The sequence below is a fragment of the Poecile atricapillus genome, chromosome 1, assembly GCF_030490865.1.
Source record: "Poecile atricapillus isolate bPoeAtr1 chromosome 1, bPoeAtr1.hap1, whole genome shotgun sequence".
NCBI lineage: Eukaryota > Metazoa > Chordata > Aves > Passeriformes > Paridae > Poecile > Poecile atricapillus.
In genome coordinates, this window is record NC_081249.1 from 31,378,892 (window position 1) to 31,405,499 (window position 26,608).

The 26,608-nt window shown below is 38.8% G+C and overlaps 1 protein-coding gene across 8 annotated transcripts in view; it reads left to right on the plus strand.

Moving 5' to 3' along the window:
• Window positions 1–26,608, plus strand: part of INPP4A (inositol polyphosphate-4-phosphatase type I A) — a 109,545-nt gene that overhangs the window by 31,718 nt on the left and 51,219 nt on the right. For 7 of the 8 annotated variants that reach the window (XM_058838653.1, XM_058838663.1, XM_058838636.1 and 4 more), the window contains exon 2: window positions 7,642–7,702. The gene's annotated coding sequence lies outside the window, so the exon portion shown is untranslated. Of the gene's footprint in view, window positions 1–7,641; window positions 7,703–13,664; window positions 13,812–26,608 lie in introns of all 8 variants that reach the window. The other variant, XM_058838628.1, reaches the window with a different exon arrangement.

Below are 26,608 nucleotides of genomic sequence, written 5' to 3' on the forward strand. Positions count from 1 at the left end.
ATTACAGTTTTTGCTAATGATCAAATCAAACTGGACCACTACTGTATCAGAAGCTGAGTTTTATACAGAGTAAAAGATGACACGTGCACTGAATAAGGATTTATATTTTTTCCCCAGAAAAAATGGTGGCCATATTTTCTATGGTGATATGCTGTTTGACATTAGACTTCCTGAGAAAGGACTCGGCAGTGTATGAAAAAGCAGCATCTTGGTGTTTGTGTAGTACATCCTTGTCAGAGAACAGCACAGCATTTCTGTTTTCAAATAGGAATTTGAAATGGAGGGAAGGAAAAATTGTATGAGTTGGGGTATTTTTCCAAGTTTTTGGTTCTTTTTTTGCATGTTTGAAATAAGCCCATGTAAACTGGAGATACATTGGAATAAAATCCTTGCATGTGAGCAATATGAGTCAGAGCCAGTGTAAGGATGAGGATAGTTCATTTTGCTCTGGTTAAATGAGGTTATGGCCTGGATTATGATGGCATGTTATTTCTGTGCAGAACTGTCCTTGTATTTTATAGGGATGTAGAAATCTGGGATTAGCTCAGTTTTCATTTCAAATTGATGCTTTGCCTTTAAAGCAGCAGAGTACCTCTGACTTGTCTGCGTGAGCTTAAATAAACAGCATCTATTTGCTAGGTTTGATGTCTCACATAACTGTGAATTGACCTTCTATGTTCAGGTGAAACACAGTTTAAAAGGGAATGGGTTCATGATCCTTAATTCAAATTTACTTTTTAGATAAATACTTGATAGTGCCAGATGGCAAGGCAGCTACAGGCAGAGGTGAATAACAGAGCATGCAGGTTATTTGGGCAGCAAGTCTGCTGTTAAAAAAAAAAAAGACAGCACTGCAATATTCTGGATTGCACTAAATGCCAGTAACTTCACTGGGTTTCCTGTGTGTGATAGGTGAATGTATTATAAGTCCCAGATTCCTGAAATACAAACTGCTATGAAAGATTTCTTCTGTCTCATTTCAAAAATAGACACAAGTGATCTGACTTTACAGCATAAGATTTATTTTTTTCCAGGCTTCAGTGTTATTTTTGTCAAGCAGTTGGAAGGGCTTCTCCTGAGAACATATGGAGCAAAATGGTAAAATGTTGATTTGTATAATGCACATACAAGGACATGAAATAAATAATGGCATGTTGACAGTGTCCTCCGATGTTTCAGGAAAACTTGGAAGAAGAGCTGTTTTGAGCTCTATATGATAGTATGGTGGATTTGTATGAAAAGGATTGTGTCACACAAGTATTACTATCGCTAAATATTAGTATCATGGCTCTAAATACATGTCATAAAAATGCATGCAACTGAGCTGGCTAGAGTGAGCTCTTTCTGTCATAAATTCTCTCTCAAATGTGGGTGTTTGGGAAAAGTTACTTAAATTATTCTCTGTTCCTGAGAGAAATAGATGACTTTCAATTGTGTTTTGGTAAACAGGAGGTAGTGAGTAATAGGAAGAATGTGGCCTTTGTGGTTTTGCCTGCACAAGAAAGATTTCTCATCATTGTCCCATAGCTTTATAGATTGTGATGAGAACATGATATTATAATGCTGACACTTCTACAGAAAACTGATTTTACACAGAAAGTTGCATGGAAAAGTGTCTACACTTTCACTGGTATGTAATAAGAGAGGCAGAGTGCATGGGCATGGTGGGAAGAGATGAGCACCTTCAGGGTACAGAGAGCAGTGAGGGGGGCGGATCTGGTTGGGTACATGGAAGGATAAACTTCCATTTGCACAGTCAGAGTGTGAGGGAAACAGCTTTCTTTATGTGTGGAAGTGAGGGAAGGCTGTCAGTGTCTGTGTGTGTGTGTGATCTAAGGAAGGGAGGGGTTTGGCTTCAACACCCATGTTGTCTTGATTCTGACTTCCTTGTAATGCTTTGCCTTTTTTGGGGGGGGATGCAAATATTTTGTAATACCTCAAGAAGGACTACATATCTTTTATGTACTTGTTAGTGGGATTTATATTTCAGATATCTAAACATCACCATAGTCTTTAATTTAATGGAAAATCAAAATGTCACGAGGGGCCACGGGTAAGATTTTATTGTGGGCTAGAAAAAGTTTGGCACAGGTAAGAATTGTCTCTTTAAAAAACTGGGGTGTCTTTAAATAGCAATTTTCTGTAAAATTTAGCAGAAAGACAAATGGAGGACAGAACACTTACCAGTGAAGATCTGCTTAGCTGGTGTTATATTTGTGACAAGCAGGAGACAAGAACTCTTGTAATTTGACTCAATTTGTATGAAGACTTGATCCTTCCCTGGATGAGCAAGTTATCAGGATTAATGGGAAGAGTTTTTTCTTCCTAGCACAGTGCTTTATTGTCACTAGCAACATTTGTGGACATCTAAAAGACTGCTAAGAAGGTATGTGTCAAATAGGCGTTTGGGAGGGCTGTGGTAGCTGATGAACAAAGCATGTTACAATGTGCAGCATTTATTTTTTGAAAGTATGATGTCTTTCCCAACTTCCTTAGAACTTTCATTTTTGACCCCTGTTCCTTTGGGATTCACATTTCTGAGAAAACAGCCTTCACAGTAAGCATGACTATTTATATGAAAAGCTAATAATGGAGCCTAGATTTCTCCATATTTTACTGTATGTTTCATGGCTGGAGTACCCAATGTTCCCATTTACATGAGCTCTCAAGCTGCATTTGGGGGCTCATAAAATGAACAGTACAAGGTCAGTGCAATAAGGAAAACCCATCTTAATGTCTCAACATCTTGGAAATTTGTGCAAAACTGAACATCCTCAGAAAACTATCAGTTGATTACACGGCATGAAGATAATTTCCAGCCATTGTTCCTTGGATGTTTAGTTTTACAGTGAAACATTATCTAGCTTGAAAACATAGCCTCCCATGATAAAAAAAGGGAGAGACATTGTGGGCATTTGGTAGCTAAGTAAAATGTGTCTTACTGTGACAATGCTAGAATAAATGGAAGAAGAGAGTAAGAATTTTAGATACTGGACACCATTTATTTACTGTCAACACTACTACAAAACTGTTCACAGTTGGTGCACCATGGTCCTGGGTATCACCTCATCTTTTTTGCATAAACACATAGCAGATGGTTGGGTTGGGTCAATGCTTGTGAAATCAAACTTCTCTTTAGTGTGTAAAATAAAATATGAAATACAGGATCCACTTGTGCAAATCACTTTGACCTTGAGGCTGTCTTTTGTAATCTTCTCTTCCTGGCTTCCCATTTTGTGGAACTGCTCTCTTTATCTAGGCTGACTTTGTGGAGGTGTGTATTTGACAGTGTTGAGGAATGGACCTAATGTTGGGTCATGCTCAGGGTTCTGACTCTGTGTGTTCAACCTGGGGTGGTATTGCTCTGTTCTGTGATTTTCTTTTCATAAAAATCAGGTGCAGGATAAGGTAAATTTTACCTGTGTTTCTGCCTGAAAAGAAGTTGTGACTCCCTCAGGAACACAGCCTAACATTAGGAATGCTAAAGCACTGCTGTAACCAGGTGATAGATAGAGTTGCCGATGTGTTTTATTTCTTCCCAACCAGGAACTGAGAATAGATAAAATTTTAATGTTGTGTACATAATGTGCACAGTACAAGTTGCATACATAATGCAAGCAAATCTGAAATAATTCTGGGAAGTGAGATGAGGACAAGGCAAGTTCACTCTTTTTCTGGAGGGTATATTTTGGTGTAACGGTGACAGTGTCTTGTGTAAGTACTGCAAAAAGAAGTGCCATATTGATCACAATAATGATTTGCTCAGAATGAAGTGAGTTTATCTTCTTTATGTTCCTATATTTCCTGTAAGCTGGTATTTCAAAATGGGGAATGAGGAAAGAGTCCAGAATATCATATATAGTTGCAAGAGAGTTTTATTTGCCCCAAAGCAAAGGAGATCAGACAGAGCACAGCAGGACACGCAGTATTTTCTGCTTTCTGTCTGCTAGAAAAAAAACATGCTGCCTGTGTTTGTAGACTGATTATTGGAAACTCAAGTCTTTAAAATGTGTTTACAGGAAGTATCTTCTGAGCTACACCAGATCTAACAACTTGCTTTGACTGTTAGTTTGCAACTCTGCTGTCTTGTGGTTCATCCTCATCTTCTTGTCCACTGCAGAGGTTCTTGCTCCTCAAATTTGCCAGTATTATCAGCAAACAGTCCTTCCCTGTCCCGAGCTTGTTAGAGAGCTTTGGTTTTGCATTGTACCTTTTGCAAAGTGTTCTGTTTTGCTCTTTTTTTCTGTCCAAGTATTCTGGGGAGAAGGGGGGTGGGTGGTGGATTCTTTTTTTGTTTGTTAGTTTGTTTGCTTTTGATGCAGTGTGCTTGTTTTTTTTTTAAAAGACATTTAAGTTATACCTACTTTAGACTGGCAAAGCTCTTGGGGGAATAGCACATCTGTTGGACTGAACCTGGACAAAAACTGTCAAGGCTAACCTCCAGTCAAAGTAGCTCTGTTTTTCCCTGATTAACTAATAGACAAAATCACACCTGGTACCATGGGTTGCATGGGTTCAGAGGTGTTGGCACCACATTTAATTGCAAAGGAAAAGTGTTGTGCCTTCCTTCTTGGAATGACTTAGTTGCTATCCAGTGAGTCAGAAAGAAGGAAGAAGGGAACATGGAGGAGAAAGTGAGGGATTTCCAGTGGAACCATGTATACTTCCTGTTATTTTTATGTTTGGTTTTTATCACACTCATGTTTTTCTACAGAAAATAGTGTCATGCACATCTCTTTCTGCAGTACTTTGAAATAATGGTATTGCAGATTTAATTGAGAACTGATGTTGTCCTTTTGTTTGTTGGTAACCCTGGATGCCAGTGTAAGCGGAGGAAAAAAGTCTCACTATATATAATTTCCTTACAGTGAATGGCTTTTAAAATCTGGCACCAAGCTCTAAGGTTTGAACTGCCATCATTGGTTGATTGTGAAACAATTTCTGTATGGTTTTAATTATGCAAAATCATGCTGCAGTCTTTAATAAAAGAATATTTTTTTTTTTCTGTAATGAAGATATCTCAATGCAAGAGGCCAGAAACAGAAGGCAGAACATGTAAAGATGGTCCTTTGCTGCAGTCTACAGTAGTACATTACCACAATCTGCTGTAGTTTTACTGCTATTACAGGGCAATATAATTTAAAAACTTTACAAACTAAGGTGAAAAAGGGTGGCTTGAATTGCTGCCCAGTTAGAATCATTCATCTTCAAATGCCATTGGCATCTCTGGGAATGTAATGTCTAGGTATATGCTGCTGGTCTTCAGTTTAGTTGCTCTAGATAAAGCTGCACTTCGATGGTTCTTAATCAGGTACCAAAGTGCAACAGAATTGGAGGGCAATTAAAAATTGTGGTTGTGTCAAAGAGGAGAACTTAAAGATGGCCTCTATAAATGTAGTTGGAAACACGAGTTGCTTTCAGAAGGAGAGGCAGAGCAGGAGGGCATCTGCAGGAGGTCAGAACTTGCAGAGAGATTGGTAGGAAGGTCTTGCCTTCTCTGCAGAAGCTGGAATATTTTTTAAAATATCTCGCTGATGGGCTGATTTTAGAACACATCACTAATCTCAGTGTTGCTTTGCAGGATGTGTGTGACTTCCTGAAGGTAATGAACAAATTATGAATATGACTTGGCAGCAAAGAAGCTCAATGTAGTTACTAGGTTCCATTGTCTCTATTTTACAGATACGTGAGCTAAGCTACAAAGTTGCAAAGGATTTGTCAGTCTGCGTGCATTGAAGTAATCTGGTTTTTGTCAGTTTGTTTCCTTTTATAACAATGTTGTAAATAGAATTTTTAGATTCCTTTATCATTGCTGTCATTTTAATTTCTTCCTTTAAATTAAATAAATAATAACTGACCAGGTTGAAGTATTTGTATTTGTAGATATCTGAAGGTTAATGGTGGTTCATTATTACAAGATTTTAATGCAGTAGATCCACAGTATCAGCTCTTGATCTTGTGACTGGCAATGACTTGTCTTGGGAGTAGCCTTCATGGTGTCTAGGAGCTTTCACAGCACTTGCCCTGCTTGTAGAGTGGAAAAAGAAAAAAATAACCATACTAAATAAGTACAGTTGAAGTTACAAAGAATATAAAATTAGAACTTTGCAACTTAATATGTCAATATAAAAATGATTTTAAATAATATATGACATTGCATATCACACTTACCCGGAAAAGAGCTCCAGATAATGTTAGATGTCTCTGTCCTCATGGAGGACAAAAAGCCAGGGTTAATTAAATGCTTTGTAACTTCTCATCTGAACTGATAGTCATAGATGTGAACCTCGAGTTTGTTCTGCCCTCACCTTAGACGATGAAAAGAGACCAAAACCTAAGCTGCTTTGCAGGTCACTTCTATGAAGAGGTATAATTTTGTAAGAGATTTTAGATGCTTTGCTGATGAGTCCATTAAAGCACAGGGTTGGATGCAGTTTCCTGAGTTAAGTCTAGTGTTAACATCAGCCTAACATTCCTATATAGAAACGAGGTTACCCTTGGCTAAACTGTTTTCCTTCCTTGCTATTATTCAGCTTAGGCTTGTTACTTTGTTAATATCCTGTTTATCTTAACACATTTTTCACCTCAATGTTGAAAGCCCTTGTCATGTATCTGTGAAGAGCAAATTGTAACTCATCTCAGCTTCCACTTTGAGTTTAACAGCGATTTTGCAGAAGGCAGCTCTTCCTTGTCCACACAAGTCTTTCTCTACACATTGCGCACTGAGCTGGATGGTGTTCCGCTTGTTGTAGCGAGTGTTCCTGACTTAGTTTCATTGCTGCTTCTTGTAGCAACAGGAGCATATTGGCTAGTAAACCCTGGTGAAGTATCTCCCTTTTTGTGGCTGTGTTATCTGACTCAAAGGCCCTTTTTCTTCTTGGTTTTTTTCAACTGATAAGCTCCCAATTGGTAGCAGAAGTTCTTGTTAGTCTTTTGTGTGCTGTTTTATCTTCGTACTTTTTGACTTCTTTCTTTTACTTCAGTCCTGGTTCTCCTTTGTTACTTTTGCTGTAAACTCATGAATTGCATCTTGATCACTGCATCACACATTTGAACACTGCTTTATGTATGAATCTTTCATAAATTTAATTTTTTGAGGAGTGCTTTCTTATGACTGCATTTTTCTGTGAATTAATGATTTACCTATCTTAATCTTACTGTATATGTTTATATGATTGCCCCATATGTGCATTTTAATAGAGAAGCATCTTCTCCACATAAAAACCTGTTGACTTGCCATAGTTTTCTGGTACCACAGTCAGAGATTTCTAACATGCTCTGTTGAAGCAAGATGGTAGACATTTTGGGTTAAAAATTATACTGGAAAGCGTACTACTTGAAAAGTTCATGTTTTGACCTTAAGATAAAAAATTTGCTACCTCGCAGTTATAGAGACTTTGTTCCCTGAGTGTAAATAAAGAGGTGAAGGTGTGAAACTGAAAGAACAATTTTGTTTCAAATGATAGAGAAGCTATGTTATAAAATGTTAACACTAACCATTTTTTCACAGGTTTTTAGTGGGGTTTTGTTCCTACACTGCTGCCGTCCCCCCACCCCCCCCCAAAAAAAAACCCTATACTAGTAGCCTGTTTATTTGGATTGATTCAGTTAGAAATAATTTGTTCTTTTTGTGTCTTTCAGACTTCATTAAAAAAAGAACAGGATACACATGCTGAATTTCATTTGTGACAGGTGGAGTAAGGTAAGATAATTGTAGTGATTACTACTGTAATGTGTGATGATCTGTTGACACTGAAGGCAGGAGTTCAAAGATTCATCATAAATTAGAGGCTGAGAAATCTAAAGGAACTTCAGCCTTGGAAATAATGAAGTGCTGACAAGATCTGATGTTCTGGTACCAGTAGTACACTTTTATTTCCAAGTTTTATATTGTAGGTCATTCATTATATTGGCCAGGGGATTTCTGTTCTTATTTGGGTGCATTGCCCACAGTAGGTGAGGAAGTCCAATAGCTAGTGACAGTATGGTATCTTTGTATTTGGACAAATGTGTTTCTGGAAGTCTGTGAGATTTAAACTGCAGCCTACACTGAAAGGCCAATATTTGATGCCTGTTTCTGCTGTAGGAATAAACCAGTTTTTCTTTAGTTTTTCTCCTTAAATGTCCAGAGATGGAAGAAGGCAGGTCTGCCTGTCATTGAGCATTGCTGTAGCATAGAGCAGTATCCTTCAGAATGGGAACTGAACCCTGCTGGGCACTTCACAAACATTTGTCAAGTATTTCCTTCTCCCCAGTGGAAGAGCTACTTTATGTCCTGTGGTATGGCAGGGTGCAGGGGCTGATGGTCACATTTCTATGCCCTGATAGAGAATTTTCTGTCCTGGTGGGGTTCCTGTTAGCAGAAGTGAGAAGACTCTTGTCCACTCATTTCCAAGCAAAGTTCAGTCATAGGATGCCTCTTGTTTCCTGCGTGCAGAGCAGCTGTTTTGAGCTGAGCAGTTGCTTCTGGTATTCCAGAGAGTAAGAGAAGCTGATGAGATGGGGGTGTGGCTTGAACTGCAAGGCAGTATGAAACAGACTAATAAAATGAGTCTTCTGGTAGAGGCAGGAAGTTTTGCTGGTGTGGGAGTAGGATGTAGTGAGAGGTGAAGCAGGATGCTCTTGGTCAAATGTGATGCTTATGATTGCATGCAGAAATTGAAACATCTCAGTGTCCTTGTCCCTGATGTAGTGCCCTCAGTGCCCTGTTACAGATTTCAGCAAATAATGAATGGTGGAATAGAGTCAATGGTGACTTCTCAATGTATTGACTTCTCAGAGATGTTATTCCCCTGCTCCTGCTAAGGGAGATCAAATTTGTTTGTAAGATCAAGCAAAGTCAGCAGATGCCCTTTCTCCTTCAGCATTGCTTTTCTTGCATTAGATGTGTGTCTAAATGCAGACTGAGAATCAATTACTGAAAAGTCTAGAGAGGTGTGCTGCCATGACTGTGCCTACAACTGAAATGAAAGCAAATGGTCGATACTGTGGACTCAGTTATTTAATTGGGACAGAATGGAATAGAGTGCATAACAGGATGCTCTAGGGCCTTATGTATAGTTTTTTCCTTTCACCATCTTGAACTGCTCAGTGAGTAACAACTTGAGAATAAGGCAGGCACTTACAGATCTTTCTCCATCCCAAGAAGGCCAGGATAAAGTTGCCAGCAGCAAATTAGCATTGCCAGACCCTGTAGCTATATTATGACTTAAAAGGAATTGCAGTAATACTAGTCATTCATACTATCTTTCTTTCTTTTATTAATCATTGTATGCATTGGAAAAGAAATGCCCGAGGCAATCCTTCATCTCCATCCAATGCAGTGCTGCTTCTTGCTGAAGAAATTAAAAAAGAATTGTCATTCTACCCCAAGACAGTTATGACTTCTCCCCTCTGGAGTTTGTCTCCACACTTGCAAAGAAATACATAATAATAGAGCTAAAAGCCAGCGTTTGGGGCTCCCCTACAGGGACGGCATATCATCCTAATTAAGTGTTTCTCAAATACGGCCCTGGCTGTGCAACCCATTCCATATTTTGTCAGGTTGCACTACCTGATTGTAGCTTTGTATTAGAGGAGGTCTGGAGAGAAAATAGAAGAGGAAAAGAGAATGCTACCACTTCTGTTTGCCTGCTTGCTTGGCATTTTGGTGCATACTTTCTTTCCACTGACGTAGATTTAGTGGCTTCTCTATTAGGAGTCAAACTCCATGTTGCATATGTAAAGCTCCACATAATTTTTTGGATCAAGGCTCCTTAATTGTGTATGAGACAGGTTATGTCACCCCTTTTAAGTAATAGCTTCCTCTTCAGTCAATTTTCTGGGTGTCATTTCTAGAAAATGTGCCCTGCTGAAGTACAGTAGACAATGAGTGGACAAACAACACAGGTGACTGACTAAGGAGGGGTAATGGTTAATATAAGCACAGCAAGCTGCATTATGATTATTGTTGTTAGCTTTTACTGCAAGTTTACTGTCTGCTTTTACAGTTTGGGGTTTTTTTAGCAAAAACCACCAGCATTTGCTAGCTTGTTTCTTTTTCCTTTTTGCCAGTTTGTAAATACAAATGCAGAACAGGCCATGTGTGACTGTGTGGCTGTGTTAAATACATAGTGATCTTCTTTCTTAGAGCATAATGTTCATCATCCTCTTGTTAATGCTAGATTGATTCATGCCCCATGCCAATGTGACATATATAATTGCAGTAACTACACGTGCAGTCACTGCATAATGTGTGGCACTTGGCCTTTCTGTAATATTCTGTATTCAATTAGAGGGTTTTCTGACTGGTGGCTTTAGTATACAGAGCTAACCATGGCTTTTAGCAGCGAAGAGAGAGATGAAGAACTGAGTTTGAATAATATGTTACATGATGGCGTAATGGTATTGAATAGAGCCTGAACGCAGGGAGAAGGAAACAAAGAAGAGTGAGAGGACATGATATCACATAGCTGATGAGAACAGCTGAAGAGGGCACATAGGGGATGGCAGAGACAGAATTTCAAACATTTTAAGTGTCTGGAAATGATGGTGATCTAGGGGCTATTACTTGGGCTCTTTCTTATTACTTCTATCTCTTTTTACAAATATTTTGTCTATATTATGTTCTGTGCAAACACAAAAATCAAGCCTTTTCTGGAATTAAATGCTATTCTTACATCAAGCCCTTTAAAGTGTTTGGAATTTTATCCTGTCCTAGCTTACATTCAATTCAATAATGTTAATTTTACTCCTGTGTTTGCATTTTAATTATAAAGCTGTTACAATGTTTAAATTACAAAATGTCCAGTACCTAATGGTTAATAATGTCCATATTATCCTTGGGAGATACATAGATGAGCTACCACAGAATGAGGGTTTCAGTAATAATTGTTTCACTGAAACCTACTGAGAGAATTAACACTTAATCTCAACCATCTAAACCAACCTCCAAAACCAGCTACCTACCACGCCACTTTCATTCTTGGAAACTCTGCATATGGATAATTTCCTACTTCCATTAGTATTTTGCTTTTAGCTAGGAAGATAAGATAGAAAGTGACCATGTAGGTGCTCAGGTACAGACTTCCCCACATCAAAAGGTCTGGACTGTGCAGTACAAACACCTGTAAACACTCTGTATGGTTTTCATATGTATGGGCTGCAATAGCTTGCAGCACTGCAATGAAAGACAAAAAAATCTGCAGTTTGCTTCAGACTGAGGCATTGCTAGCATGCTACTCTGAAGAATAAATAGCAGAATAGGCTCATAGTTATTTTTAACTTTAGTGCAGGATTTGTCATAACTTTGGGGAGGACAGGGAAAATTTTCAAATTCATATCTTTAATCTGAAGTCAGACATCTCAATAAAAGTCCTTGGTAGACACTGAAGATCTGCAGCCCTTAGTAAAGTCAGGAGCAATTGTCAGTGATCTGAGGTCTCCCAAGAAGTCAGGTGTCTTAAAATCTACATCAGGAGAAATCTTAACTTTTCTGCTTGCTTCAGTGGAACTGAAGCTTTTGGTTATGCATCTGCTCATGTGCTGACACTTTAATCTGAATTGGAAGGAACCCACAAGGATCATCACGTCCAACTCTTGATCCTGCACAGGACAGCCCCAAAAATCCCACCACGTGCCTGAGGGTGTTGTCCAAATGCTTCTTGAGCTCTGTCAGGCTTGGTGCTGTGACCACTTCCCTGGGGAGCTGTTCCAGTGCCCAACCACACTCTGGGTGAAGAACCTCCTCCTTATATCTAACCTAACCTTTCCAACACAGAAAATAAGCATTTTTAATGCCATTCCCTTGGAATTCTGTCACTGGTCACCAAAGAGAAGAGATTGGTGCCTGCCCTCCCACTTCTACCCCTCCTATTGGATGTCCCATAGCTATTAATTTAGCACAATTCGACATTTTTAGCCATGATATTCAGCAGAAATCTTAACTGCTTGCCTATTTTGACTATTGTGTGACATATGCAGGCAGCTAAAACCTACTTCTGAAGCACCAAGATGCACAACTCATACTTCTGCTGTTTGAAGAATGAATCAGTAAGTATATTAAAATTCAGGCCAAATTTGTCTGAAGCAGGCAACATATACAAATATTACCTTTTAACAAGATGATTGCTTTCAGCTCAAGGCAGAGAAATGCAAATGTCGGTCAGAAAAAGAGGATAAAATTGCAGAATAAGGAAAAGTTTTGTGCTTTTAAGTTTTGGCTTTTTTGCTTTTTTTTCATTTTTATGTCAAGCTGGTAGAGATACCAAAATTCTAAAACAAGAGGAAGAAAACAAAAAAAAAAAATCTTACAGAATGTTAACTGTTTTCTTGAAATGAATAGTGTATTTATTATTTTTAAAATCCTTTGAATATTATCAAGAAAATCATCATGCTTTATAACAGAAACGTCTCCAGATGTTGCATGCTCGAGTGCCCCAAGTAATTGAAAAGCCTACATGAACGTATTCAACAGTTTGTGAACATAAGAAATTGTACTGAATAATGAGAATTTAAGGTCATGAGCAACTCTTAGAGGCTTGTGTAAAAGAATCCCACAAACATTTCATATTTGCACTGGAACTTCCCATAGAATCATTAAGACTGGAAAAGACCCCCGAGATCATCGAGTCCAACACATATAAAGTTATACAGGGGTTTTTAGCTATGTCCTGTGTTTTTGTGGTCTCAGGAGGTTTCAGGAAGTCTTGGGTGCTTTACTCATGATTTTACATTTATGAGAAGAAGCATCCAGTTTTTGCATCTCTCATATTTTAAAATCAATCAGACTTGCTGGCTGTCAGAATGGCTTTTTAAGTTGCTCCATTGGGAATTTCCAATTTGGGAATTTCTTAAAGGTAACTTGTTAATATGTGATTGAAATATAGATCTGTTATTAAGACTTTTTAGGGGATTTTTATTACTCATGCTATTGAATTTTATATATACGGAGAATGTGATCTAGGCAACTTCAGGCTTGTTAATTTGACCCTAATAACCTTAGAATTTTTTTTTAAGGAATACATAATTAAAGACAGGGAGCTGAGTGGAGGGAGGATGAAACACAATCTATTTTTCTAAGATAGGTCATCTCAAACTGGCCTAGTATCTTTTTTTAATAAGAAAGTAGGTTTTCTAGAAAAATAAATGGGCTAGATCTGGTCTCTCTGGATTCTACTGAGCCATTCAACATGGTGCTGCATCAAAAATACTGCTCAAGGTGGAGGAAGATTAGGTTAGTGTAAGAACTATAAATGTACTCAAGGAACTGACTCAAGAGAGATAGAAGGAGGTAGATATATGTGATGAATTATTCTCTGGGACTTGGCTTGTTTAGTTTTCTTGAGGCTTGTTTTGTTTTGTTTTGTTTTTTCCTGGAGTTGGTATTGTTAGCATGATGTATTGAAAGCAAGCTGAAACTTGCAGATGGGAGGAGGACATTAATTTCTAGTGCGCAATTTTAGATGGAGTGACTAAACAATTAATTGGACAATTAGATAATGCTAAAGGGACTGAATTCAACCAAGCAAAGTGTCAGGCCACACACTGTCTTGAATTCTCTTACCCAGTTTAACCTTGGTGTCAAAATTAGCAGTATGACAGTCTGAGCTCTTATGTAATCAGTGGAAAGAGGCAGATTTTTAATTAGGCACCCAATTCCTGCTTTCTGTCTTGACTGTTAACAGAGCCTGGGCACCTGACTCTGGCATCAGTGCTGAATGCCTGAAACTGGATGGTGCTACAGCCTCAGCTTAGGAAGTAATGCAACAACTTTACCTATGAAGAGGGAGTTCAGCAATGGAAGATTTTGAAGGAGAAAGGCCTTTATGAGGGTAAGTGGGTTCAAGTTTGTCTTTAGTCTGTCAGTTTGACACGATCGTGAAAATGATGTATGGGGTACGGGCAGATGTCAAAAAGAGGTATTTCCAGTTGAGGGAGGGCATCTCAGCTGGGTGCATCTGGGCTGGGACATAATCTAGAATAAGTGTGCAACACTTTTTGCAGTATATAGAGTAATACTATTTTTGCAGTAATAGAGATAGAGAAAACTGAAAGAGGGTAGATTTAGATTAGATATTAAGAAGTAATGTTTTTACAGTGTGAGTGGTGAGACACTGGAACAAGTTGCCCAAAGAAGCTGTGGATGCCCCATCCCTGGGAGTGTTCAAAGCCGGGTTGGACAGGGCTCTGAACAACCTGGTCTAGTGGAAAGCATCCATTCCCATGGCAGAGTTAGTTGTTCTTTAAGATCCATTCCAACCCACACCATTCTGTGAAAAACTGCAGAGATAATCAAAATACTTGTGTTACAAGAGGAGTCTGAGACAGCTGTGTTGGATATGTCAGGAAGACTGATAAAATGGGAAATGTAATTGCCACAGCTCTGCTGCTGGAGTTATGGGGAGCTTTGAAATGTGGCTGATATCAGCTAGGTGATAGCCAGCAAACAGGATGTCTGCAGACCATCAGATGACTAATGCATGTCTATGTACAACAAGGTATTGTAGGAAGATTATGATACCAAAAGCAGAAGTGTCTACTTGTGTGATTCAGAGGTGATGTGAACTGAACATACTGATTGAGTTTGTGCGTTCACTTAGCACGTGGATAAAATATTTAACCAACATAGAATGCATAGTGATAATTGCATAATATGTGACAGTAGTCAGTTGGAGAATGCTTTATGTACAGTTAGGGACAAGCTTAAAGATTTATGAAGGTCAATGATTGCTTGGATTCTTTGGATTTAGACTGTTTGGCAGCTTGTGCTTTTTGATAACTCGTACAGAGCGTGATGCTTACTGTCTGCTGTATTGCCCTGCAGTTTCCCTGCATGACCCAGGGAAAGCTGTGTGATGAATCAGGCTTTGAGTGAATTTGTAGGGCTGGACAAAGGCATGTTAAGCTTAGCCTGTGACAAAGATACATTTAGAAGCTGACTGCTGGAGAGCAAACTCATGACCACTGAGAGAAAAGCTTGCTCTGAAGTGAAAACTGTGGTTGTAGATCCCTGATGTGCCTGTAGTGACAAGTGATGGGTGCAGCACTTACAGTCAGTGACAGCCCTTGCCCCAGATACCTCCTTAGTTTGACAAACCCTGAAACTTAAAACTGTATGTTAGTGAAGAGCTGCTCTTTTTCTGGATGGTGATTTGTCCCAAAACTGAGTTTGAAAAGAGTTGAATCCTTTGAGCAGGGGTGAGTAATGTGCTTTCTTCTCTGTTGCAAATCCCGAGTTGCTCTAATTGGCTTGTCAGCTATTAAGATATTGTTCAGTTTGCACTTTACCAGAAATCTTCATAAAATATCAGGAGGAAAACACCGCAGCAAGAAACTTTTTTAATGTACTTCTGGAAACACTATGTTTAGTTCTCTAGTTATTTGTTCATTAATAAGGGATCAGCCTGGGATTCTGAGGTTTTAAGTACAGAGAAGAATATCAGGAGAGAGTAGTATGGCTTCTCTTTTTCTTTTCCTTCTGCTTTGTAATTAATTATTGTGTAGTGGTACTAAGTTGTTATTGTTCTGTGTTAAAAACAGTCATATGGTCATCTCACAGTCCTTGTTTGGAGAATTGCCACACTGAAGGAAAATTCTGTTTATGCACCAAATTGTCAGTAGTTTGGAAGGGGTTTGTTCTGTTGGAAACAGAGTGCTTTGAATGGTAATCCAAGAGGAGGGATGACAAGGAGGGGAGGATTGAGAAGATAAGTGTAAAAATGTATCAGGGTTATTTCAGGTTTATTTTTTATTAGAGTCATGGTCAACTACCTTAGATTTAGAATCTGTCCCAGTTTTTATATGGCTTTTTTTCCCTTGTATTCTAGGTTGTATTTAGCTCCAAGTCATGTTTTTTCTGGCTAGTAAACTCAGGGTTTATTTTGAAAATCTGTCTAAGCCTCTTCCTGATAGACAACACTTGGAGCATCTCAGGCCTGCATGGCTGTCACTTAAAAAGATTCCCAGAAAAACTGGAAGAACATCAGTTAAAGATGTTTCTGGAAAAGAAAAGATTATAGGATCTGAGGGAACCCACCTCTAAATTTTAGGAAAAAGACATCTCACAGTCATATTGGGGAAGAAGAAACAGAAGAATTTCCAGCAAGCCCAGATTCTTTGTGTGTGGGAATGGGGGGGTGAGGGGGATGGTGGTGGATGAAATAAGCACAATCTACTGTTGTAGTTCATTACTAAACATGAGATGCTGGAATGCAAATTCAGTCTTGTTTGATAGTCTTAAGATAGCTGTTTGAAAGTTAGAAAAAAAGGACCTTTTGAAGATTCCTAGCCTTTCCTTCTCAATTCTATCTAGTTGCCTATTACTTAATGTCAGTACAGTTCAGTGAAGTGAATCCCACCCAAAGACTGTACCCCTTGCTTAAACTTTTCATAACATGGTGTTTAATCAAGGTAAATACAGTCTTTATGCTTTGTTCACGCAGATTCTTAAACAGCAATATAAACCTAAATATTTTTCTAGAACAAAACTGCATGAACTAGTGAACTCTGTGTGCAGTACAAGAGAGAAGATTGTTCCAGCTTATTTGTGTATTCGTTCATGACATTTTTAATAGTATGTTTGCGGTTAGGATAGAATATATGCTATAAAAACTAAAAATAAATTTTGCCAAGGTATTTTAGGGGTTTGTAGTCAAACATGATAGAGATAATTTATTCTTGAAATGTGTTTATGTTGATTTTGTTTTGAAACAAGAATATATACCTTGTGGAATATTTATGTTCAAGATCATTCTGTAACTTCTGTATTAAAAAAACCCTACACTTAATGCAGTTCCTGCTAAATTTTTACCCCAGAAATATATAGAATGTGAAGAATAGATAATCTAACAATGTATTATAGTGCAGATCCTTGTAGGAGCATATTGTCTTTGAAAACGTTTTAATAATAAGCTGTCTGAAATTATAGTTTTGCCTTTTCTCTATTTTAACATGAGCAAAGAAAGAGTTTTAAAAGTGCTGCTCAGCTATTAACAGCAAGATATTTTTATTGGGACTTTTGAACAATGATCTGGTGTTTCTAAGTGGAGGCATTTTCATTTGTTTTTGTGCATGTTTACTTTGGAGACTTTCCTTCAATCAAAACTGCTGTGATTTGCGACAAGGTGGTTTTTGGAGCTGTCCCAGGCAGCTGCCAAATACTGTCAAACATTCAAAGGGGAAGTGTAGAGAAAAACAATTGTGTGGAGGAAACTCCAGTTGTGTACATATACAGGGTTGGTAGAGTGTCCTGGAAGCATTTTGGGATAGTGGGATTGGTGGGCCAAGGCCAAAAGACTGAGTTTCAGCAAGGTGAAGGGCCAGGTCCTGCCCTTGGGTCATAACCCCAGGCAGTGCTACAGGCTGGGGCAGAGAGGCTGGGAAGATGCCTGGTGGAAAAGGACGTGGGGATGTTGGTCCACAGCAGCTGAACGTGAGCCAGGGTGTGCCCAGGTGGCCAAGAAGGCCAATGGTGACCTGGCCTATAGCAGCAGTAGTGTGGCCAGCAGGAGCAGGGCAGGGCTTGTCCCCCTGGACTCAGCACTGGTGAGGACACACCAAAACTCCTTTCTTTGTTAATTCTGGGCCCCTCAATTCAGGAGGAACATTGAGGGGCTGGAACACATCCAGAGAAGGGCAACAGAGCTGGTGAAGGGTCTGGATCCCAAGTCCTATGAGAAGCAGATGAGGGAGCTGGGGCTGTTTAGCCTGGAGAAAAGGAGGCTCAGGGAAGACCTTACCACTCTGTACAACCATTGAAAAGAGGTTGTGGCCAGGTGGGGGTCAGCCTCTCCTCCCAAGTAATAAGGGACAGGGCAAGAGGAAACAGCCTCAAGTTGTGCCAGGGGAGTTTTAGATTGGATATTAGGAGAAATTTATTAACTAGAAGGGTTGTCAAGAGCTGGAACAAACAGCCCAGAGAAGTGGTTGAGTCACCATCCCTGGAGGTATTTAAGAGACTTGTAGATAAGGCACTTGGGGGGCATGGTTTAATGGTGGACTTGGCACTGCTGGGTTAATGGCTGGACTGGATCTTAGTAGTCTTTTCCAACCTATTGCAATGATTCTGTGATTTTTCAGAAACTTGTAGAATTCCACCTTGAGGTATTTTTCTTGTTATTCAGCTGGCACTCTTAATGTTTGTTAATCCTATCCTATAGGATGACCCAGACTCTACCTAATAAACATGACAGGTGTGAAAACTATTAGTACTAGATGAACAAGACCCGACTTTTTAAATTGAACCCATAAGGCACCAACTATGATTTTTATGGGTGGTAGGAGGCAAAGCAGCTAGTATGACGTGCTTTGATTTTCCTTTTTAAAAGGCTTTCATTTTGGTTTGAGGTACAGACTAAAGACTGTCTTCAGTATAGAGAGAAGGGAAACTTTTTCCCTGGCTAAACTGCCACAGAAACTAAAAGAAAACACTCCTTGAAAATATTTTTCTACTGCTTTATTTCCTAAATAACTGGAAGTCTCCATTTATTCTGTTTTTTAAATGCATGAACCCAGGCTTATACAGGAACGCTATAACTCTACTATGAAGGAGATTTAATAACCTTTAAGAAAGGAAAAAAAAAATATAACAGCTTCCTTACAGAAATAAAGTAAGAGCTTTAGGAAAGAAGATACAAAAACAAGTTGAGAGATGTCAAATTAGTGATTGAAATGTCATGGTAGTAATTGGTAATGGAAATACAGAAAAGATGGTAAACAATCAGACTGCAATCTGTTTTGTGCAATGCTATATTTTGCAGCAAAATCCATAATCCACTCTTATTGGGGAAAAACAAAAGTCTTACTTTCTAATTGTTTGTATAAATGTATAAATAGCTTCATTTGCTGCTCTGAAATTTTTTCATTATATTTTTGCATATTTTAGCAGAAGAGTTATGAGTATCTTCACATGCCAGTCTAATAAAGTTAAACTTGGGATAGAATTGCAATTTATCAACATAATGATTTTGATGTTTCTGTTGTTCCTGAAAAAGAGGAAAGCCATCACTGCTTTATTTTGTTATTGTTTTGTAGTTTATAGGCCATAGGAGTATGAACTAGGTAAAAATAGAAATGAAATAGAAATTATAGTTTTAGGGCATTTTACATATTTTTAACAAAAAGGTGGGGGACAATACAAAATTTTCAAAGTCAACAACGATGGACGATCAAACAGATGAGCTCTTTGCTCATCCTTGCTAGTTCAAAGACGAGTTCTTTAACTGTGTACTTAAATGGCTATTGAAGATAAATTCTGAAGAAGTCTTTTATGAATATTTAAGATATGTGGCACATATCAATAGTTTGAAAAGTAGCATTTAGTTTCTGAATTACTTTAATAATAATAAAAAGCTTTAATAATTTCCTGGTATTTCTCCATGAATCAATCAACTTTGAAAAACATATACTACCAGAAGAAAAGCTTTTTCTATTTTGGATTCAAAGTATCACAAGTCATCATTGTTTTGTGTGGTGCCTGTTGGTGCATTTTATCTTCAAACAATGGGTTATATGTGTTAACCCATTTGTTTTGATGGGTTAAGCAGTAGTTGTGAAATCAACCCTGCCACACAGGGTCTTGTATTTCTTTGAGAAGGAAGGCTGGGAGAAAATGCTTTCAGATAGTATTTGATATGGAAGGAGGAAAAATTAAAAGAAAAGGGTTTTGAGGAGTATTTTTTTAAGGAAGATCTGCTGGGAGCAAAAATCAAGCTGAGGGGCAGTGGTTATGGATACCAAGGACAGAACAGATGCCCGGAGCACTGGGAATGAGTAGTTTCAGTTGACTGGGTTTTACCTTGTGTTTGTTGTTGGTATTTATTCAACTTCAGGAGTTGGAGAAATGCACTCGGTTGTACTCCAGCTTGTCTGTAATTGAGAGTTTGGATATCTTGCTATGCAGTGAATGGAAGCGGCAAGTGCAGACAAAAAACGTCTCATGATTTATCTTCAAGTCTTAAAGCAGCTTGTAACTGCCCCAGCACAGCTCCAGTCATCTGGTGCCACTCTTGTGGGTCTTGTTTAAAAACTGTACTTCTTCCCCTTCCCCTGGAGTGCCAATAGGTACCAATAAGTACTTGGCATCCTTTACAAAACATCTTTCATTAGACTAGACTAAATCAGTTTGCTAAATAGGAGCCTCACAGAACAGGAAAGATCTCTTTTTTGTCCAGCTGCATCCATCACTACAGAGATGACACTGGCATATTGTAACTTAATGTTTTGGCTTTGAAGTAATTTAGCAAAAAAGGAGTAAGATGTATCTTGTCCTGATGTCAGTTTCCATATTAATGATCAAAAAGGAAAACATGAACATGAGAACTGAAAGGATTTTGGTTTGTAAAAGTGCCTGGGAAACAGACAGGGCAATTACCACATAGTCACTGGTTTCCTAGAACTGAGGAGAAATTCCCAGTATCTTTTGCCCTGTTGATTCCTGCATTCTGAGCTGTAATCTTGGCACATTAAGGAGTCCTTGTATAACATGACAGAAGGCATTAGGAAAATCCATTTGGATAAGTGTTTGTAAATTCTATTCTTACTTATGCAGGCTGGGCCTCAGGACTGTCACTGGGGAGAAAAATTTAGTATGTTTTAACTCTGTTTGGATGCTGCTGTTGTCCACTCCCAGCTGATCTAATTTTATCTGCAGTTGTAAAAGGCAGTCAGAGCTGCAGTTTCATGACATATGTTTTTATATAAATGTTATAAATATGTTAACTTTTACATCTTCTGCCTGAATGTACAGTCAAACTTCTATACTTTCTCACCCCCTCTGGATCTCTGAAATCTCATCCATTTGCAAGATTGTAATTTACAGTACCAATCATTTAAATTATCTAAACAATTTATGGGGCTTAGGTCATATAATAACTTGTAGAGTATAAATGAAGGATAGAGGACAGTATTTTTGTGACTTTTACAGTCTATATTGTGAACTGAGGCTGCGTACCTGACATTCTCTAGCACTCAGATAATTTCATAGCCAAAATAAGGATGCAATTTAGTAGCTCATTGCCTGTAGAGTGCTCCTTAAAAATCTTGTTTGTATTACCCCAGAGTTATCCCTCTGAAAATTCTTAGCCACAGACATTCAGAATTGAAGAATTAATGAAGTGTGTCTTGAATGTACACTAATACCACTTTTTCTGCATCATCCTTTAGTAGCTGGGTTTTCACAGGGCTTTGACACTGTTGTTGCTTCAGTATTAAAATGTCAAGGCTACTCTTCTTCATTTCAACCAGTGGTTTCTGACTTCTTCCACATAGGTAATGCCAGACTGATTTTTTTTTTCAAACTCACTTTGTTTTGGATTAGCAAATGTGCTAATTGTTTGTAACTGTATACTTTATGGAGAACTATTTGCCCTGTAGGGTTTCACTTACACTTTTTTTTGTTTTCTTTGTTGAAAAAATGATTGCATTCTCAAAAAAAGATAGGGTTTAGTTTTCTTTCTTAATTACATAAAGAAAGGTATTAGTAAACTTTCCCTTTTCAGAACTGGAAAATACCCAGAAAGACATTTGCTCACACTTTCCAAATACAAATTTGCTTCTAAATTGAGATCAAACATGGGAAAATTTAGAATGTTAGGTGAATATTTTGTGTAGTTCTGAGCAGATGGAAACAACTGTTTAATTCTTAGAATGTTGAAGATGATGGTTTTAAATTGTCCATGAACTATGCAAATAAAGTTGGTGGGAAGTGACTGAGGAATGCAACCCACGATCAGCAGCTTTAAATTAGCTTGTTCTTCCACTGGAAAATTTTCAGGGTGTTTTCAAATCAGAAAAGATTGGAAGCTATTGATAACTGAGTTTAATAATGTCCTGTTTTCTTTTGTCAAGCAGTTCTAGCTTATTTCACTTCTAAAAGTTAAAAAGTTGAGTTTTGTGACATTTGCTGTTTTGAAAAAATTATTTGACAAAGATGTATTACAGTGATGTCCATGATTCACAGTGATATCTCTGTGGGCAGACAATCATATGTTTTCAATGGAAGCAAATATATTGTGCTTGTAATGTGGAAATTATCCAAATGATCACAAACTGTCCTGACTAGCCTCTTATGGCTAGTTCTCATTCTTGCATCTTTAGTCTATAAAAACTCTGTAAATCAAGCTGAGGAGATCTACAGGACCCAAAAAGTCTAGAAACAGTAAAATTAGTGCTCCTAACTGTTGAAGAAATTATCTCATAAAGCACAGGACTGCAGCATTTGCTGGTACATGTAAACAGTGAAGAATGGCAGAAACTTCCACATAGGTGCTGTTAGACTCTGAATCTTTTTTATATAAGGGCAAAGATGAAACCCCTTTTATATCTAAAGACAAATAGTTGTTCTATTATTATTAAAAGTCATTACAGCCTGATCTAGGAATCATTACTTAGCTGGATCCAATAATTATTGGAAAAGAAATAATGCTTCTGTACAGGGAAAATCTCAGTAAATAACTATGCAGTTAAATTCATTGAACACATAAAGCGTTGAACACATAAAACTCTATCATCCTGTAATGCTGACCTTTTTCCTTCCCCTCTGGTCTGCAAGGTGGTTTCATCCTGGTAGGTAGGTATGTGGAGGTATTTTAGCAGCTGGCAACATCCAGAGGATGTCAGATCAGAAGGATCTAAATATCTGAGGAATATGATGTTCATGTTGGTAGGTTCTTCTTCTCCACTCTAGGATCCACTTCGGGTCATTTTTATATTTGCTGACAAGCTTTTAAACTTGGCTCTCTTTTCATTGGTCTGCAGCTCTGAGTTACATCCAGATTTACTTTATGTGATACCATACATACAATTGATTGCTCTAGAACCAATTTTGCCCAGCCTTAAGTCTGCAGTTCTTTGAGTGACCATGGATGAGCTATTGCCACAGTCCCTCCAAGTGACAGCTCTGTACCCTCTCTCTTTTTGTCCCATGCTTCTTCTCCATCCTATGTCTCCAAGTCTGTAGACCTCTGCTGTCATACCAGACAGATTTTTCTACACTCAGTCATTGTGTTGAGTTGTAAAATGATGATGGTACCATGCAAATTTAAACAAAAATAAAAGCAAATCAGTCACAGACATCTGTGCAGTTGGAAAAAAATGTTGTCATAGCTGAGCCAAGTTTAATTGCAGGCTAAAACAAAGTTGCAGGCAGGTCAACAGAAGGTGAAACAAAACAAGCCTGGAAAACCTAAATGCTCAGAGGTTGCAAGCCCTGCTGCAAGGCTTCTGCCCAGTCACTGGTGATGGCAGTGTGGTATCTGCAGGGCTACAGGGTAACAGAGCAGTGAGGGACACTGGTAACAACACATTATCTGTCATGTTACCTCCAGACCTTAAATACGGATGTCAGGGTGTGATGCCAGCTCAGAAGTTCTCAGGATGCTTGTCAGCTGAATATGGGAGTACAAACATGGAGATGCTGCACAGAATACCTGTGCTGCTCATTATACTCTTTTTCTCAGTCTCTAACATTGCCTGCTCTCAGAGAAGACTCCAGACTTGATTAAGCTTTTGTTCTGACCCAGTCTTTATATCCAGCTTTTGGTCCCACCCTTTGGCCGGAAGGTACTGCCTCTAAACAGAAACATGTATATACATCCTACATAGATGTTCATACATGTGCCCACACTGTGATGCAGTTCAGTAACTTAGTTTAACCTGTTGCTGAAAGTGGCTTTGATGAGGTAATGGACTCTAAATGCAGTGTGGCTGAAATATAGCTACTTGCTCTCATCTGGGCCTGAAGAATAAGACAGATAGCTGTGGGCAAAATGATAATTTCTGCTGCCTTGCAGAAGCGAGGTTTGATTGCTGAGGTAGGCAGCATGCTTATGAATTTCTGATAAAGTGTGGTGGGAGGCAACAGAAGATAGCAGAAGTCGGTGTCATTGTGGCTTGCCTTAACATGCAAAAACTGGGAGTCAAATATATCAGTCATGAGAGTGAGTTAGTCATGAACTTAAGAAAAGAAAGTAATTTGGGATACATCATTCACATTTTCAGGCTTTTTTTGTGTTCATGCAAAATTTGCTCTTAAAAAAAGTGAAATTCAGGTAAACATGGCCTGTAGTAACATACCAGTTTTAGAAGTCACGTAAGTACTTGGAGAATTGACAAAACTCTGACATTTAAGTTTATATTTTTGAACACTGAGTGCTGCAAGGAACTCAGCATTAATATACACCCTTTGTCTTTGTATACCATTTTTTGTATATATATTATGATTGTTGCTATCATCCCTGCAGCAGTTCTTATTTTTTTAAATAAATTTTTGAAGGTCACTAAACTGCTTCAGTTCTAAAGATTGATCAGTAGTAGCTGCTGAAAGCAAACCAGTAGATTGTGGTTACATTTACTTGAAAATTGTTTTTAAAATCCCTATGCTCCAGAAATCCATGGCCATACCCTATAGGAGTCTTAAAATTCTTCAAATTCTTGGAATTTTGGACTGAATTGTTTATTACATCTGGTCTGTTAGTAGCTGAGAGTGAAAGAAAAAAATGTTATTGCAGAATAAAATGTTGCACAACACATACTGCAGCTACACAAGTACTTGTTACCTTCTCTGTCTGAATGGAGCATTTTAACCTGTAATATGTCGCCATGAGGAGAAATAAGTATCTGCAATATTTTTATTTATCCTCAGGTGTTCACATGTTTTCTCATCTTACACATGAAAACTGTCAGAGCAGTTGAAATACCTTTTGTTACTCTTACCAAACTTACTTTTTGTTGTTTCTGTCTCAGAGCTAACATTATAATATCTGCTACAAGACATTTATTTTCTCTAATAGCTCTTTTGTTCAATCACACCTCAACAAAGAATTTTTATTTGTATATTTGTATTTTGGTAAGGATGATAATCAAAACTGGGGAAACTCACAGGAATTTTCAAAAATAGGGAATAATTGTTGAAATATGGTATTCCAATAGAAAGCTGTTGTTCTTAGATACTGGTTTGTAATGAAATTCATAGAAATATGTCAGTGACATTTAGTCTGATTTCCTCTTATGACACTTCAAAGACAGTCAAGCCACTTATCTATTTTCTTTGTACCTTGTGTTCTTCATTTATTCCAGTTTTGTGTTACTGTTTTGGGCGTTTTTAATTTAGCAGCCAAATACAGCTAGTTTCAATATATTCCAGATATTATTCCAGTGTGTTTTAAAGTGATTGGTGATCATCAATTCATATCATGATGCCTACACGGATGGGTTTCAGTTGTTCTCCTGCAAGTTAATCACAGAATCACAGAACAGGGCAGGTTGGAAGGGACCACAGTGGGACTTCTGGTCCAACTTCTTGCTCAGGCAGGATCGTCCCAGAGCACATGGCACAGGATTGTGTCCAGACAGTTCTTGAATATCCCCAGTGAGGGAGACTCCTTAGTCTCTCTGGACAGTCTGTTCCAGTGCTCAGTCACACTTACAGTGAAGAAGTTCTTCCTCATATTCAGGTGGAACTTCCCGGGCATCAGTTTCTGTCTGTTGTGTCTTGTATTGCTTGGCACCAAGGAGAAGGGCCTGGCTCCATCCTCTTCACACCCTTCCTTCAGATACTTGTATACATTGTATACATACTCTTAGTCTCTTCTCAAGGCTGAACAGGCCCAGCCTTCTTAGCCTTCCCTTGTAAGAGAGATGCTCCAGTCTTTAAACCATCTTTACTCGCTTCCCTGGGCTTGCTTCAGGAGCCCCACATCTCTCTGGCACTGAGGAGCCCAGAAATGGACACAGCACTTCAGATGGGACCTCATCAGCGCTGAGCAGAGGGGTAGGATCAGGTGATCCTCCCTCAACCTGCTGCCAATGCTCTTCCTGATGGTCCCTAGGACACCACTGACCTTCATGGCCCCAAGGCTTTCTCATGGACAGCATGCTGCCCACCAAGACCCCCTGGTCCTTCTCTGCAGAGCTGCTTCCCAACAGGTGAGCACCTGTGCTGTTTTCCAAGTTGGTTCCTCACAAGGTGCAGGACTCTGTATCTGCTTTTGTTGAATTTCAAATGGTTCTTCTCTGCCCATCCCTCCATCCAACCTGTAGAGGTCTTTCCAGAGGGCTGCACAGCAGTCTGTGGTATCAGCCACTTCTCCCAGCTTAGTGTCACTAGAACTTGCTGAGGAGGCACCTGCCCCTTCATTCAAGTCCTTTATAAGTAAGTTAAACAGTAGTGGGCCCAGAATTGAACCTTGGGGGGCACCACTGGTGACAGGCCTCCTGTAACTTGTCAAAGAAACTATTTTCAGAAATTGGCAGGAAACCAAAGCAGCACACCCCCTCCATTGTATGTTACAGGGTGATCTTACTGTTTACCCACAGGGTAGTACTGGCATTAAAAAGGATTCCTTTCACTGTCACAGCTGTTCCACCGAGGCGTTGAAACGGGAACAGTGGTGGGAAGCATAGACTGTTGTTGGCCTCTGAGGAGTTGGATGCTTATACTTCCAAACTGCCAGCATCCCACCACTTGTGTTCACATGACTCCAGAAAGAAATGCAGGGAAGAGCCATGCAGTCAGGATCTTGGCCTGCAGCAACCCTCTCTCCCATTGATTTAGAAAGGTCAGTGTAAGCAAACAAATAATTTTATTTTCCAGGAAGAAGAAATGAAAGCAGCACAAAGGAATCAGGTACTG